Here is an 11,573-nt window from a genome sequence, read left to right as displayed (position 1 = left end):
CATGCTCCTGGATTGGAAGAATAAATATTGTGAAAATGTCTATGCTACCTAAAGCAATATACACATTTAATGCAATCCCTATCAAAATACCACCCATTTTTTTCAAAGAAATGGAACAAATAATCCTAAAATTTATATGGAACCAGAAAAGACCTCGAATAGCCAAAGGAATATTGAAGAACAAAGCCAAAGTTGGTGGCATCACAATTCCGGACTTCAAGCTCTATTACAAAGCTGTCATCATCAAGACAGCATGGTACTGGCACAAAAACAGACACATAGATCAGTGGAACAGAACAGAGAGCCCAGAAATCGACCCTCAACTCTATGGTCAACTAATCTTCGACAAAGCAGGAAAGAATGTCCAATGGAAAAAAGACAGCCTCTTCAATAAATGGTGCTGGGAAAATTGGACAGCCACATGCAGAAAAATGAAATTGGACCACTTCCTTACACCACACACGAAAATAGACTCCGAATGGATGAAGGACCTCAATGTGAGAAAGGAATCCATCAAAATCCTTGAGGAGAATGCAGGCAGCAACCTCTTCGACCTCAGCAGTCGCAACATCTTCCTAGGAACAACGGCAAAGGCAAGGGAAGCAAGGGCAAAAATGAACTCTTGGGATTTCATCAAGATCAAAAGCTTTTGCAAAGCAAAGGAAACAATTAACAAAACCAAAAGACAACTGACAGAATGGGAGAAGATATTTGCAAACGACATATCAGATAAAGGGCTAGTATCCAAAATCTACAAGGAACTTAGCAAACTCAACACCCAAAGAACAAATAATCCAACCAAGAAATGGGCAGAGGACATGGACAGACATTTCTGCAAAGAAGACTTCCAGATGGCCAACAGACACATGAAAAATTGCTCCACATCACTCAGCGTCAGGGAAATACAAATCAAAACCACAATGAGATATCACCTCACACCAGTCAGAATGGCTAAAATTAACAAGTCAGGAAATGACAGATGCTGGCGAGGATGTGGAGAAAGGGGAACCCTCCTCCACTGTTGGTGGGAATGCAAGCTGGTGCAACCACTCTGGAAAACAGCATGGAGGATCCTCAAAATGTTGAAAATAGAACTACCCTATGACCCAGCAATTGCACTACTGGGTATTTACCCTAAAGATACAAACATAGTGATCCGAAGGGGCACGTGCACCCGAATGTTTATAGCAGCAAAGTCTACAATAGCCAAACTATGGAAAGAACCTAGATGTCCATCAACAGATGAATGGATAAAGAAGATGTGGTATATATACACAATGGAATACTATGCATCCATCAAAAGAAATGAAATCTTGCCATTTGCGATGATGTGGATGGAACTAGAGCGTATCATGCTTAGTGAAATAAGTCAATCGGAGAAAGACAACTATCATATGATCTCCCTGATATGAGCACATGGAGAAGCAACATGGGGGGTTAGGGGGATAGGTAAAGAATAAATGAAACAAGATGGGATTGGGAGGGAGACAAGCCATAAATGACTCTTAATCTCACAAAACAAACTGGGGGTTGCTGGGGGGCGGTGGGATTGGGAGAGGGGGAGGGGGCTATGGACATTGGGGAGGGTATGTGCTATCATGAGTGCTGTGAAGTGTGTAAACCTGGTGATTCACAAACCTGTACCCCTGGGGATAAAAATACATTATATGTTTATTAAAAAAAAAAATTTGGGAGGGGAGGCTAACCATAAGAGACTATGGACTCTGGAAAACAACCTGAGGGTTTTGAAGGGTCAGGGATGGGAGGTTGGGGGAATAGGTGGTGGGTAATGGGGAGGGCACATTTTGCATGGAGCACTGGGTGTTGTGCAAAAACAATGAATACTGTTACGCTGAAAAAATAAATAAAATGGGAAAAAAAAGAAAACAGGCTCAATATTATTAACTATGAGAGGTATGGAAATCAAAACCACAATGGATTTCACTTTATACCTGTCAGAATGGAAAAATAAAAAAGATGAAATAATAAACATTGGCAAGGATGTGGAGAGAAAGGAAGACTTGTACACTATTGATGGGAATGGAAATCAGTGCATCCACTGTACAAAATGCAATGGATGTTCCTCAAGAAATTATAAATAGAAATGACATATGATTCAATAATTTCAGTATTAGGCATTTACCCAAAGAAAACAAAAACACTGATTTGAAAAGAATTATGAACATATTTACAACAGTCATTATTTATAACAGGCAAGATATAGATGCCATCTAAGTGTCCATCAATTGACAGATGGATAAAAGGGTGTATACACAAAACATGCACACGCACACACATACACACACACACACTGAAATATTACTCAGACATGAGAAAAGGATGAGTTCATGTCGTTCAAGACAACATAGATGAATGTAGAGGGTATTATGCTAAGTGAAACCAATCAGACTGAGGAAGACATATGCCCTATAATTCCACTCATAAGTAGAATCTAGATAAATGAATAAAAATAATTAAATAAAAATAAATCCAGAATAAGACCTATAAAGGAAGAGAAGACACTGATGGTTGTCAGAGGGAAAGTGAGTAAGGGTTGGGCAAAATGACTGAATGAGAGTGTGAGATACAGGATTTTAACTATGGAATGAAGACATCACAGAATAAAAGGTACAGCATAAGGAATACAGTCAATGATATTTTAATAGGTAGCTAAATGTAGCTACACCTGTGGTGAACAGAATGCAATGTATAACTGGTGAAATCACTTGATTTCACTTGATTCAAGGTTGTACACTTGAATCTAATCACATTGTCTGTCAATTATACTCAAATTTAAAAACAGTTATTAATGAATACATAAATGAATAAAAATAAGAATGTGTATATATAAATAAATAACAAACCTAATGAATTCTATAAGGGTCCATTCTCTGAGTACTATCACTTTTGTGTTTGGGTACAAATCATAGCAATTTGGAGAAACACAGTTGAATCCATGGTATAGAGCAAGGGCACACAAGGGAAATCAAAATCCTGAGATCCTCTTGGAGATATTGGTGGCAGAATCTGAGCTAAGGCAATGGGACACCCTTCTATGATGGATTACCTTTCTCTTTATACTTGAACCATATGGGAAATATGTGCTATCCATCACATTTACCTTTGCTTTTTGGACAGAGTTCCAGGATCCCAGTTCAGAATTGATGTTTTCATCAGAGACATATTAACAGTTCCTCTAAACCAAAAGACAGACCTGCCAGCAGATGTTTTAAGCTCTTCATGCCAGCATATTCCTTGTGGGCAAACGTCAAACTTCTCTGTATCTTTATACTGGAAGGAGACTACATGTTTATTGAACTTTTCATTCTTTTTTTTTATTTTCAGCTTAACAGTATTCATTGTTTTTGCACCACACCCAGTGCTCCATTGAATAGTGCCCTCCTTATTACCCACCACCTGGTTGAACTTTTCATTCTTGCCAGATGTTTCCCATGCACTCCATCACATCATCCACAAGTACTGTGCTATAGGAAGCAACCTGTGTGAATGGCATCCAAGAGACCCCTTCATTCTGACTTCTGATGGAATGTATCTAATGGAGTGTACCTTACATGATTGTGTGCACTTATTCCCCTTTTCCTGACAGAACTGAAGTACTTCTTCTTCCTGCTATTAGGAGTGCAAGCCTTAAAGAGAGATCTTGACGTAATGAGCACTGGGTGCTATGGCAACTGATGAATCAATAAACTCTACCTCTGGGGCGCCTGGGTGACTCAGTGAGTTAAGCCTCCGCCTTCGGGTCAGGTTGTGACCTCAGGGTACTGGGATCAAGCCCCGTGTTGTGTTCTCTGCTCAGGGGGGATCCTGCTTCCCCTTCTCTCTCCCTGCCTTCCTCTCTGCCTACTTGTGATTTCTGTCTGTCAAATAAATAAATAAAATCTTAAGAAAAAAAAAACTCTGCCTCTGAGTTAATAATACAGAATATGCTAACTAATTGAATTTAAATCAAGCAAAAAGTTGCAAACATTGATCTTTGTTGAGGAAAACTCCCTAGTCTATGGTCATGATACCTTCCTGGCCACAGGCCACATTCAAATTCTTCTGTGGGGGCCCTATTGCAGGAACACGTGGAAGAGCCATCTCAGATATCCACCCAGGGTAACTGAGAACTTGGTTGGGTCTGATTCCCAGTTCGACATCTCCCTGTGCACAATTCTGCTTCCTTTATTCCATGGATATTGATCCTTAGAATACTCCCCTAATAAACTTCCTGCATGCCAATAGTGTTCTTACAAGTGTGCCTCTTTGAATTGTTTTAAAAAATGATGTTTCTTTCTTTTGCTTCCTTCTTGCTAGTTTGTGGCTTCCTGTATCTGATGGTTGGCTGGTAAGGTGTTTTTCATGCAGCCTGTCTATTTGTAGTCTGGAATCTACTCCATCCCTTCATGCTTACAGGAGGAGAGGGGTGGCAATACTTTCTTTTGCTAAAATTGAGGTCTGTCACAACTTCTTTATGGTTTCCCAAAATTATGCTCACACATTTATAAATAGTCCTAAATTAATCTCAATTTTGTCACCTAGGTTCATTGTAAGTTCATTGTAATTTTCTTTTTTTTTAAGATTTTATTTATTTATTTGACAGACAGGGATCACAAGTAGGCAGAGAGGCAGGCAGAGAGAGGAAGGGAAGCAGGCTCCCCACTCAGCAGAGAGCCCGATGTGGGGCTCGATCCCAGGACCCTGGGATCATGACCTGAGCTGAAGACAGAGGCTTTAACCCACTGAGCCACCCAGGCGCTCCATTGTAATTTTCTTACAGACTTCTAAGCGGTATGTAGATTTCCCCCTCTGACATGAAGCTTGTCTGTTCCTTATTCTCCTGTCCCCTGAGAATCTACCTCACATTTGATCTATGTAGCACAGTCAAATGCCCCATCAGATAGTGGCACCCTGTTTTACTAGAGCATTGAAAGCCCTTTTTCCTGAAGGAGCACAGAGATCAAAGCACAAAAATATGAATATTTACTGAAAATTGTATTTTCACTCTTGCTGCAAGTTTTGCTTGTAACTTGATATACTACCAGTCTATAATGTAGTTCTCAGAATTAGCTAGGAGCCTGTAGTTTTGTTCAGAAAATAAAGCTTGACTTAATCTAGATGTCACTCAGGTTGTAAATTATGTTCAAAATCATAGTAGGATTAATCACTCTGATAAGATTCAATATCCAAAGGCAGAAGTCTAACAAAATTTACAGTATGCATACTCCCTAAACAAATGACGATTCTTATAGTTCACATGGATTAAGCAATTATACTATCTCACATTTATACAGAGGCAGTGTTTTCTATCAACCATTGCATTCAAGAAATCTTTTTTTTTTAATTTTACAATTGTGGAATGTCATCCTTATACATATTTTAAAGTTTTTTTTGTTTTTTTTTCTATCTAGTAAGTTAACATACAGTGTAATATTAGTTTCATTTTACAGTTGTGGAATACATACATATATATAAGTATGTATCATCCTTATTTTTTTAAGTTCTTTTGTTTTTTTTTCTATCTAGTTAGTTAACATATAGTGTAATACTAGTTTCATGTGTACAATGTAGTGATTGAACACTTCCATACAACACCTGGTGTTCATCACAAGTCCACTCCTCAATTACCATCACCTATTTATGAATATATTCTTAAGTAAGTCAAGGCAAATGGAGTGGTAAAAATCAAGGTTTGCTACAATCAAGGTTTGCTAGGAAACTGAAAATAAATAGTACAAACAATAGCAAAATCTTTGAAAAGTACCATATCAAATCAAAGAGTTAAGTGCTTGACACAATAAATGCATTCTGCTGCTATTGCTATAATCATAGAGTTTATGATTCACCTTGAAATATCAAATAAAATAAAATAAAATAGTAAAATAAATCAAACTCATATGGATACAAGCTAACAAGCTTATAACACAACCACCAAATTAAATTTAGAGAGAAAAATGGTGGAAATCCCACCATGGGCTTGATCATTTTAATTACTGTCTTTAACAGAAATTATCTCTCAATAATGTACCCTGTAATCTGCTCCATCAAAGTTTTAACAAGTGGTGCAGGCATAACATTAGTTCAACTTCTAGTGCAATTTTAAAAAATACTTTATGTATTGATTTGAGAGATAGAGATGAGAGAGAGAGAGAGAGAGAGAGAGAGAGAGCAGGAGTAGTGGGATAGAGAGAGGAGAAGCAGACTTCCTGCTGAACGAGGAGCCTGTTTTCAGGCTGGATCCCAGGACCATGAAATGAGCTAAAGGCAGAGGCTTAAGCCACTGAGACACCAAGTTCCCCTCTACTAATGTGCTTTTAAATCATCCCTTTTTATGGACATTATTTGTTTACATTTTGATCTTAATTATAGATTATTTTTGTATTTTAATTTTAATGAATCACAACTTTCTGAAAGAATGTATAATCTGTGAATCTTTAAAATCTTTGAAAATTAAATATTTTTGTCATCCCAAGATTCAGAGTTATGCAGGTCTGCTATACTAATAAGACAGTATTTTTAGCAAAATATGTCAATAGACCACACCCCTTACTAGGACACTCTAGACACTGATATAAGTGAGTTTGATGCTTCCAGACTATAAGATGTTTCCTCCTCACAAAGAGATGCATTAAGATGACCCTGCTCAGAAGGGACAGAGATCCAGCTTGTTGAAGTCATCATTTTTATCTATGTAAGTAGGTCATAATCACCTTTAATATTTAGTAATTTGTTTATTAGTCTGAATTCCACAAAAATCCAAAGTACATTACTCTTTCTGTGTAATTTTCCAAATAAAATTCTTTGTTGATCTATACCATAATGTGAAAAACTAAAAGGTATTAAAGCTGATGTAGCCATCAGGTTAAGTCTCTTGCAATAACTTGTCAATTCAGCCTAATAAATTATTTTTCTGTTACTATTTTATTTTTAACTGAACAGATTGATTAATCACCCTGGTATTCTGAGGGAAACAAATTATAATTTTTAGGTTAAGTTAGAACAATGGGGGTTAGAAAAATACAGAAGGAAATGATCAGAATTCACTAAATTTTCTGTGATTACACTATGGAAAAAAGGAGTATATATTAGTGCCTTCTATTATGATTGAAAATATATTATTTTATGATTCAAGTAAAGATACCACAATTTCAGCACCATCCTAAGTAAAAGACTGAAAAACATTAGAAATGATCTCTCTTTTAAACCAGGGACAAAAGAAAATTTAGAATACAAAAAAAAAAAAAAAGAAAATTTAGAATACTAAATTCTCAATCCTACACAAGTCAGTATTGAACTTTCATTCTTCTAATTAATGCCATTTTAGATATTATATTTTCAGGATAATTTAATTTCTCATTTAGATTTTCAACCACTTTGTTTGCATGGTCAATTAGGAATTCATTCTTCTAATTAATGCCATTTTAGATATTATATTTGCAGGATAATTTAATTTCTCATTTAGATTTTCAACCACTTTGTTTGCATGGTCAATTAGGAATTAGTAAGTTTTCTATCATATAATTAGCGAACACAATTGTGTCTCCTGTATAATATGGAAATTATACTTAGGAATTTTGATATAACATAATTTAACATTGCAGTCATTGGAAAAATATAATTTTCTACCCATGATATTATTTGATTAATGCCTTTAGTTTATCTTACTAGTAAATACTATAAACAAAATAACACATTGAAAATACAATTAGATTGGGGATGATGGATTGTTTTTATACATATATTTCACCTTAAAATAATACCTTGATACATACAAAGTTAAATACTAATAATTCCAAATTTAAAAAACAACAGAAATTTTAAACCTCACAAGAAGCAGTATTTACTAAATGTAATAATAATTTTAATTGTTATAGTGAGTCTTTAAAACACATACATCTCTCTTGCATACATGTAAAGGAAACAGAAGTAGCTCAAATTACTATATTATTAAGGTATATCTGTTCACATTATGCAAATTTAAACAATTATTAACAAAAATTCCATTAAATTTATCCTTTAAGTGAACGACAGCAGCCCAACAATGACAGCATCCCATAGGTGGAATGAATTAATAAAGAAAATGTTTTGTATACATACAAAGGGATACTAGTCAACTAAGAAAGGGAATTCTGACTTTTTTTTTTTTTTTTTTTTTTTTTTTTAGGGTCAGAATGTCACAGCCCATGTTGGGGGCAAATGCAATAACTGAATTACATGGGATACGTGAGAATGGTCACCAGTGAGGGTTTCGTGAGAACTGGGACTCGTATTCCATTTCTGAGAGGGAGCTCCTGGGTACAGCTTGCCCCAGAAGACTGCTTTTATGTTCCTCCATCAGAGTGCGTGTGTGCGTGTCGGTGGGGGGCGGTTCTTGTTTTCAGTTTTTCCACCAGTACCGGTCATCTTCATCAGTAGAATACCAGCTGTCACCAATTATCATCTGTGGCTTTCGTCGCTGGACCTCCTCTAGCAGCTTCCTTATTTGAGTGGGATATTGCCATTTCCGCAACCCGATTATCTGTAGGCTGCACGTGGGCTGCGTGAAGGCCAGACACAGCGTTGTCATTCCTTCAGGGCCGAGATCGTTCCGCATCAGATTCAAGCTCGTCAGGCGCTGGCTGCCGAGGACAACATTTGAACAAATGTTGATGACATGATGTTAAGTGAATAAGCCAATTATAAAAAGACAAATTATGTACATTCCCACTAAACTAAAGATCCTATAGTAGTCAAATTCATAGGGCCAGAAGAGCAGAATGGTGGTTAGCAGTGCCCAGGGACAGAGAGAAACAGGAAATCATTGTTTAATGGGCACAGAGTTACTGTTACAGATTATGAAGAGTCCTGGGGTTATATATTGGTCATAGTTACAGAATAATGTGACTATACATAATGCCACTATAGTGAAAGTATATTTAAAAATGGGTAAGATGATAGAAAAATTTATTTTAAGAAACTTACTAAATACTCTGCAATTATTATATTACAGATTGACACTTAAGCAATTTCTAAATTTTGTCATTTTTCATAGGAATGAGAGAGTTTAGAATAATGAAAATAAGAAGGTTCCAAGTCAAATAAATGAGTTTGGAGGGTTTCAAGATCCTTCAGGAAGTCACCAGAGAGACCCATAATTAAGGAATTTATATGGTTCCTAGGTGTGAAGGATGCAAATGTTAACAGATTTGAAGGTGTGGAGATAAAAAAGTTTTGAGAAATGCAGTGTATATCCATAGGGAGAAGTGTTTCTTTTTATTTTAAGATTTTATTTATTTATTTATTTATTTATTTGACAGACAGAGATCACAAGTAGGCAGAGGCAGGCAGAGGGGGGTGGGTGGGAAACAGGGTCCCTGCTAAGCCAGAGAGAGCCAGATGTGGAGCTCGATCCCAGGACCCTGAGATCATGACTTGAGCTGAAGGCAGAGGCTTAACCCACTGAGCCACCCAGGCACCCCAAGAAGTGTGTTTCTTTGTTTAGCTTTGGAACAACCAACTAAAACGCTGAAGTAGAATGCTGTCAGTACAATCATGATGCTGAAATAATGGAGTTAGTGATTGAGGGAGCTTTTTGAAATTTTTTTATTTGCATTCCAGTACAGGAGGCATATGTAAGTTGGGTGCAAATCAAATGACCATGGTAGAGAGGGATTCCTGTCCTGACATTTCATTGAATTACACCACATCTTCGACACTGAATCAGCATCTTCATCTCCTCAAGTATGATACTATTCATTCAACAACCTAGAGCAGTTTCAGTACTAGCAGATCAGCAAAGAGAATGCCTTCAGAGATTTAGATTCTTTTGGGCCTGAAGAAGAAAAGATCTTATCTTTATACTGGGTACTAACAAATTTATTTTCACTTATTTACCAAAAGAAGATTGTGTCTCTGAATTTGAGGGGAAACATCATTACACACTTTATACAGTTAATGAAATGTTGAATTTAGTATTATTGTCTTGCATTGGGAACATATTCTGAGAAAGTAAGATGATGAAAACTCTATCATCTATCTCTTCATTTGCAGTGTTGCTCTTGTTTGAAATCATGAACATTTGGAACACCACCACAGATTTCATTATCCTAGGACTCTTTAATCACACAGAAGCCCATCTATTTCTTTTTGTGATGGTTCTCACAATTATCTTCACCTCCTTACTAGGCAATGCCCTCATGATTTTCCTGATTCATCAGGATGTCCGGCTTCACACTCCCATGTACTTCCTATTGAGTCAACTCTCCCTCATGGACATGATGCTAGTCTCCACCATTGTGCCCAAAATGGCAGCTGACTACCTGACTGGCCTGAAGTCCATTTCTCCTTCTGGCTGTGGGTTGCAGATCTTCTTCTTCATCACTTTGGAAGGGGGCGAGTGTTTCCTCTTGGCATCCATGTCCTATGACCGCTATGTGGCTGTTTGCCACCCACTGCGATATGTCATTCTCATGAGCTGGAAATTATGCCTGAGAATGACTGTGGGGTCTTGGTTCCTGGGGGCAGCTGATGGCCTCATGCAGGCTCCTGCTACCCTGAGTTTTCCATTTTGCCATGCACGTGAGATCAATCATTTCTTGTGAGGCCCCTACTCTGGTGCATTTGGCTTGTGCCAACACATCGGTCTTTGAAAATGTCATGTACATCTGCTGTGTATTAATGCTCTTGGTCCCATTTTCTCTCATCCTGATTTCCTATAGTCTTATCTTTGCTGCAGTTCTCCAGATGCATTCTAGAGAAGCCTGAAAGAAGGCTTTTGCTACATGCTCTTCACATCTCTCTGTGGTGGGACTCTTTTATGGAGCTGCTATTTTTATCTATATGAGACTCAAATCCTACAGGTCAGCTAACCATGATAAAATAGTGTCAGTGTTCTATACTATCTTCACTCCTTTGTTAAACCCCATCATCTATAGTATGAGGAACAGTGATGTCAAGGAAGCCCTGAGAAAGTGTATGGGTCAGTGTGCTACCTTAAGTCATGACTAAGATTACATTGATTTGTCCCAAATTTCAAGGTTATACAAAAGGAATTGTGTGAAATGTCCTAGGGAATATTTATATATGCATTATATCTATAACTGTTACTGTTTTATTTTGAAATTCAGAGAGAACTATATATTATGGATCGTTTTATATATAGTATATTTTATGTATAATAATTATATTATTTTAAAAATATTCTTGACTCTTCTTTTTCAAGTTATTTATTTATTTATTTATTTATTCATTCATTCATTTCAATATAAAGAAGATTTTTTTAAATTTAATTTTATTTTTCAGTGTTCCAAGATTCATTGTTTATGCACCACACCCAGTGCTCCATGAATTTCAGTTAGTTAACAAACCTTGTAATATTCATTTCAGGTGCGGAATATAGTAATTCAACCCTTAAATACAATGCTCAGCACTTAACCCACCCACAACCTATATTCCCTCTGATAAACATCCTTTAATAAAGTGAAAAAATAGCCCATGCATTTGAAGTAAATAAATAATTGAGGAATATACATCTAGAATACATGAATTACTCATAGAACTCAACAACAAACACATTAAAACATGTGTGAAAGATT

General features: G+C 36.7%; 1 pseudogene; it reads left to right on the top strand.

The window, feature by feature from the left end:
• The first annotated feature begins 9,992 nt into the window (after positions 1–9,992).
• LOC123939350 lies at positions 9,993–10,986 on the top strand (annotated as a pseudogene).
• The last annotated feature ends 587 nt before the right edge of the window (positions 10,987–11,573 follow it).

Source organism: Meles meles, chromosome 3, assembly GCF_922984935.1.
Source record: "Meles meles chromosome 3, mMelMel3.1 paternal haplotype, whole genome shotgun sequence".
Classification (NCBI taxonomy): Eukaryota; Metazoa; Chordata; class Mammalia; order Carnivora; family Mustelidae; genus Meles; species Meles meles.
This window is presented reverse-complemented; position numbering and strand designations above follow the sequence as displayed.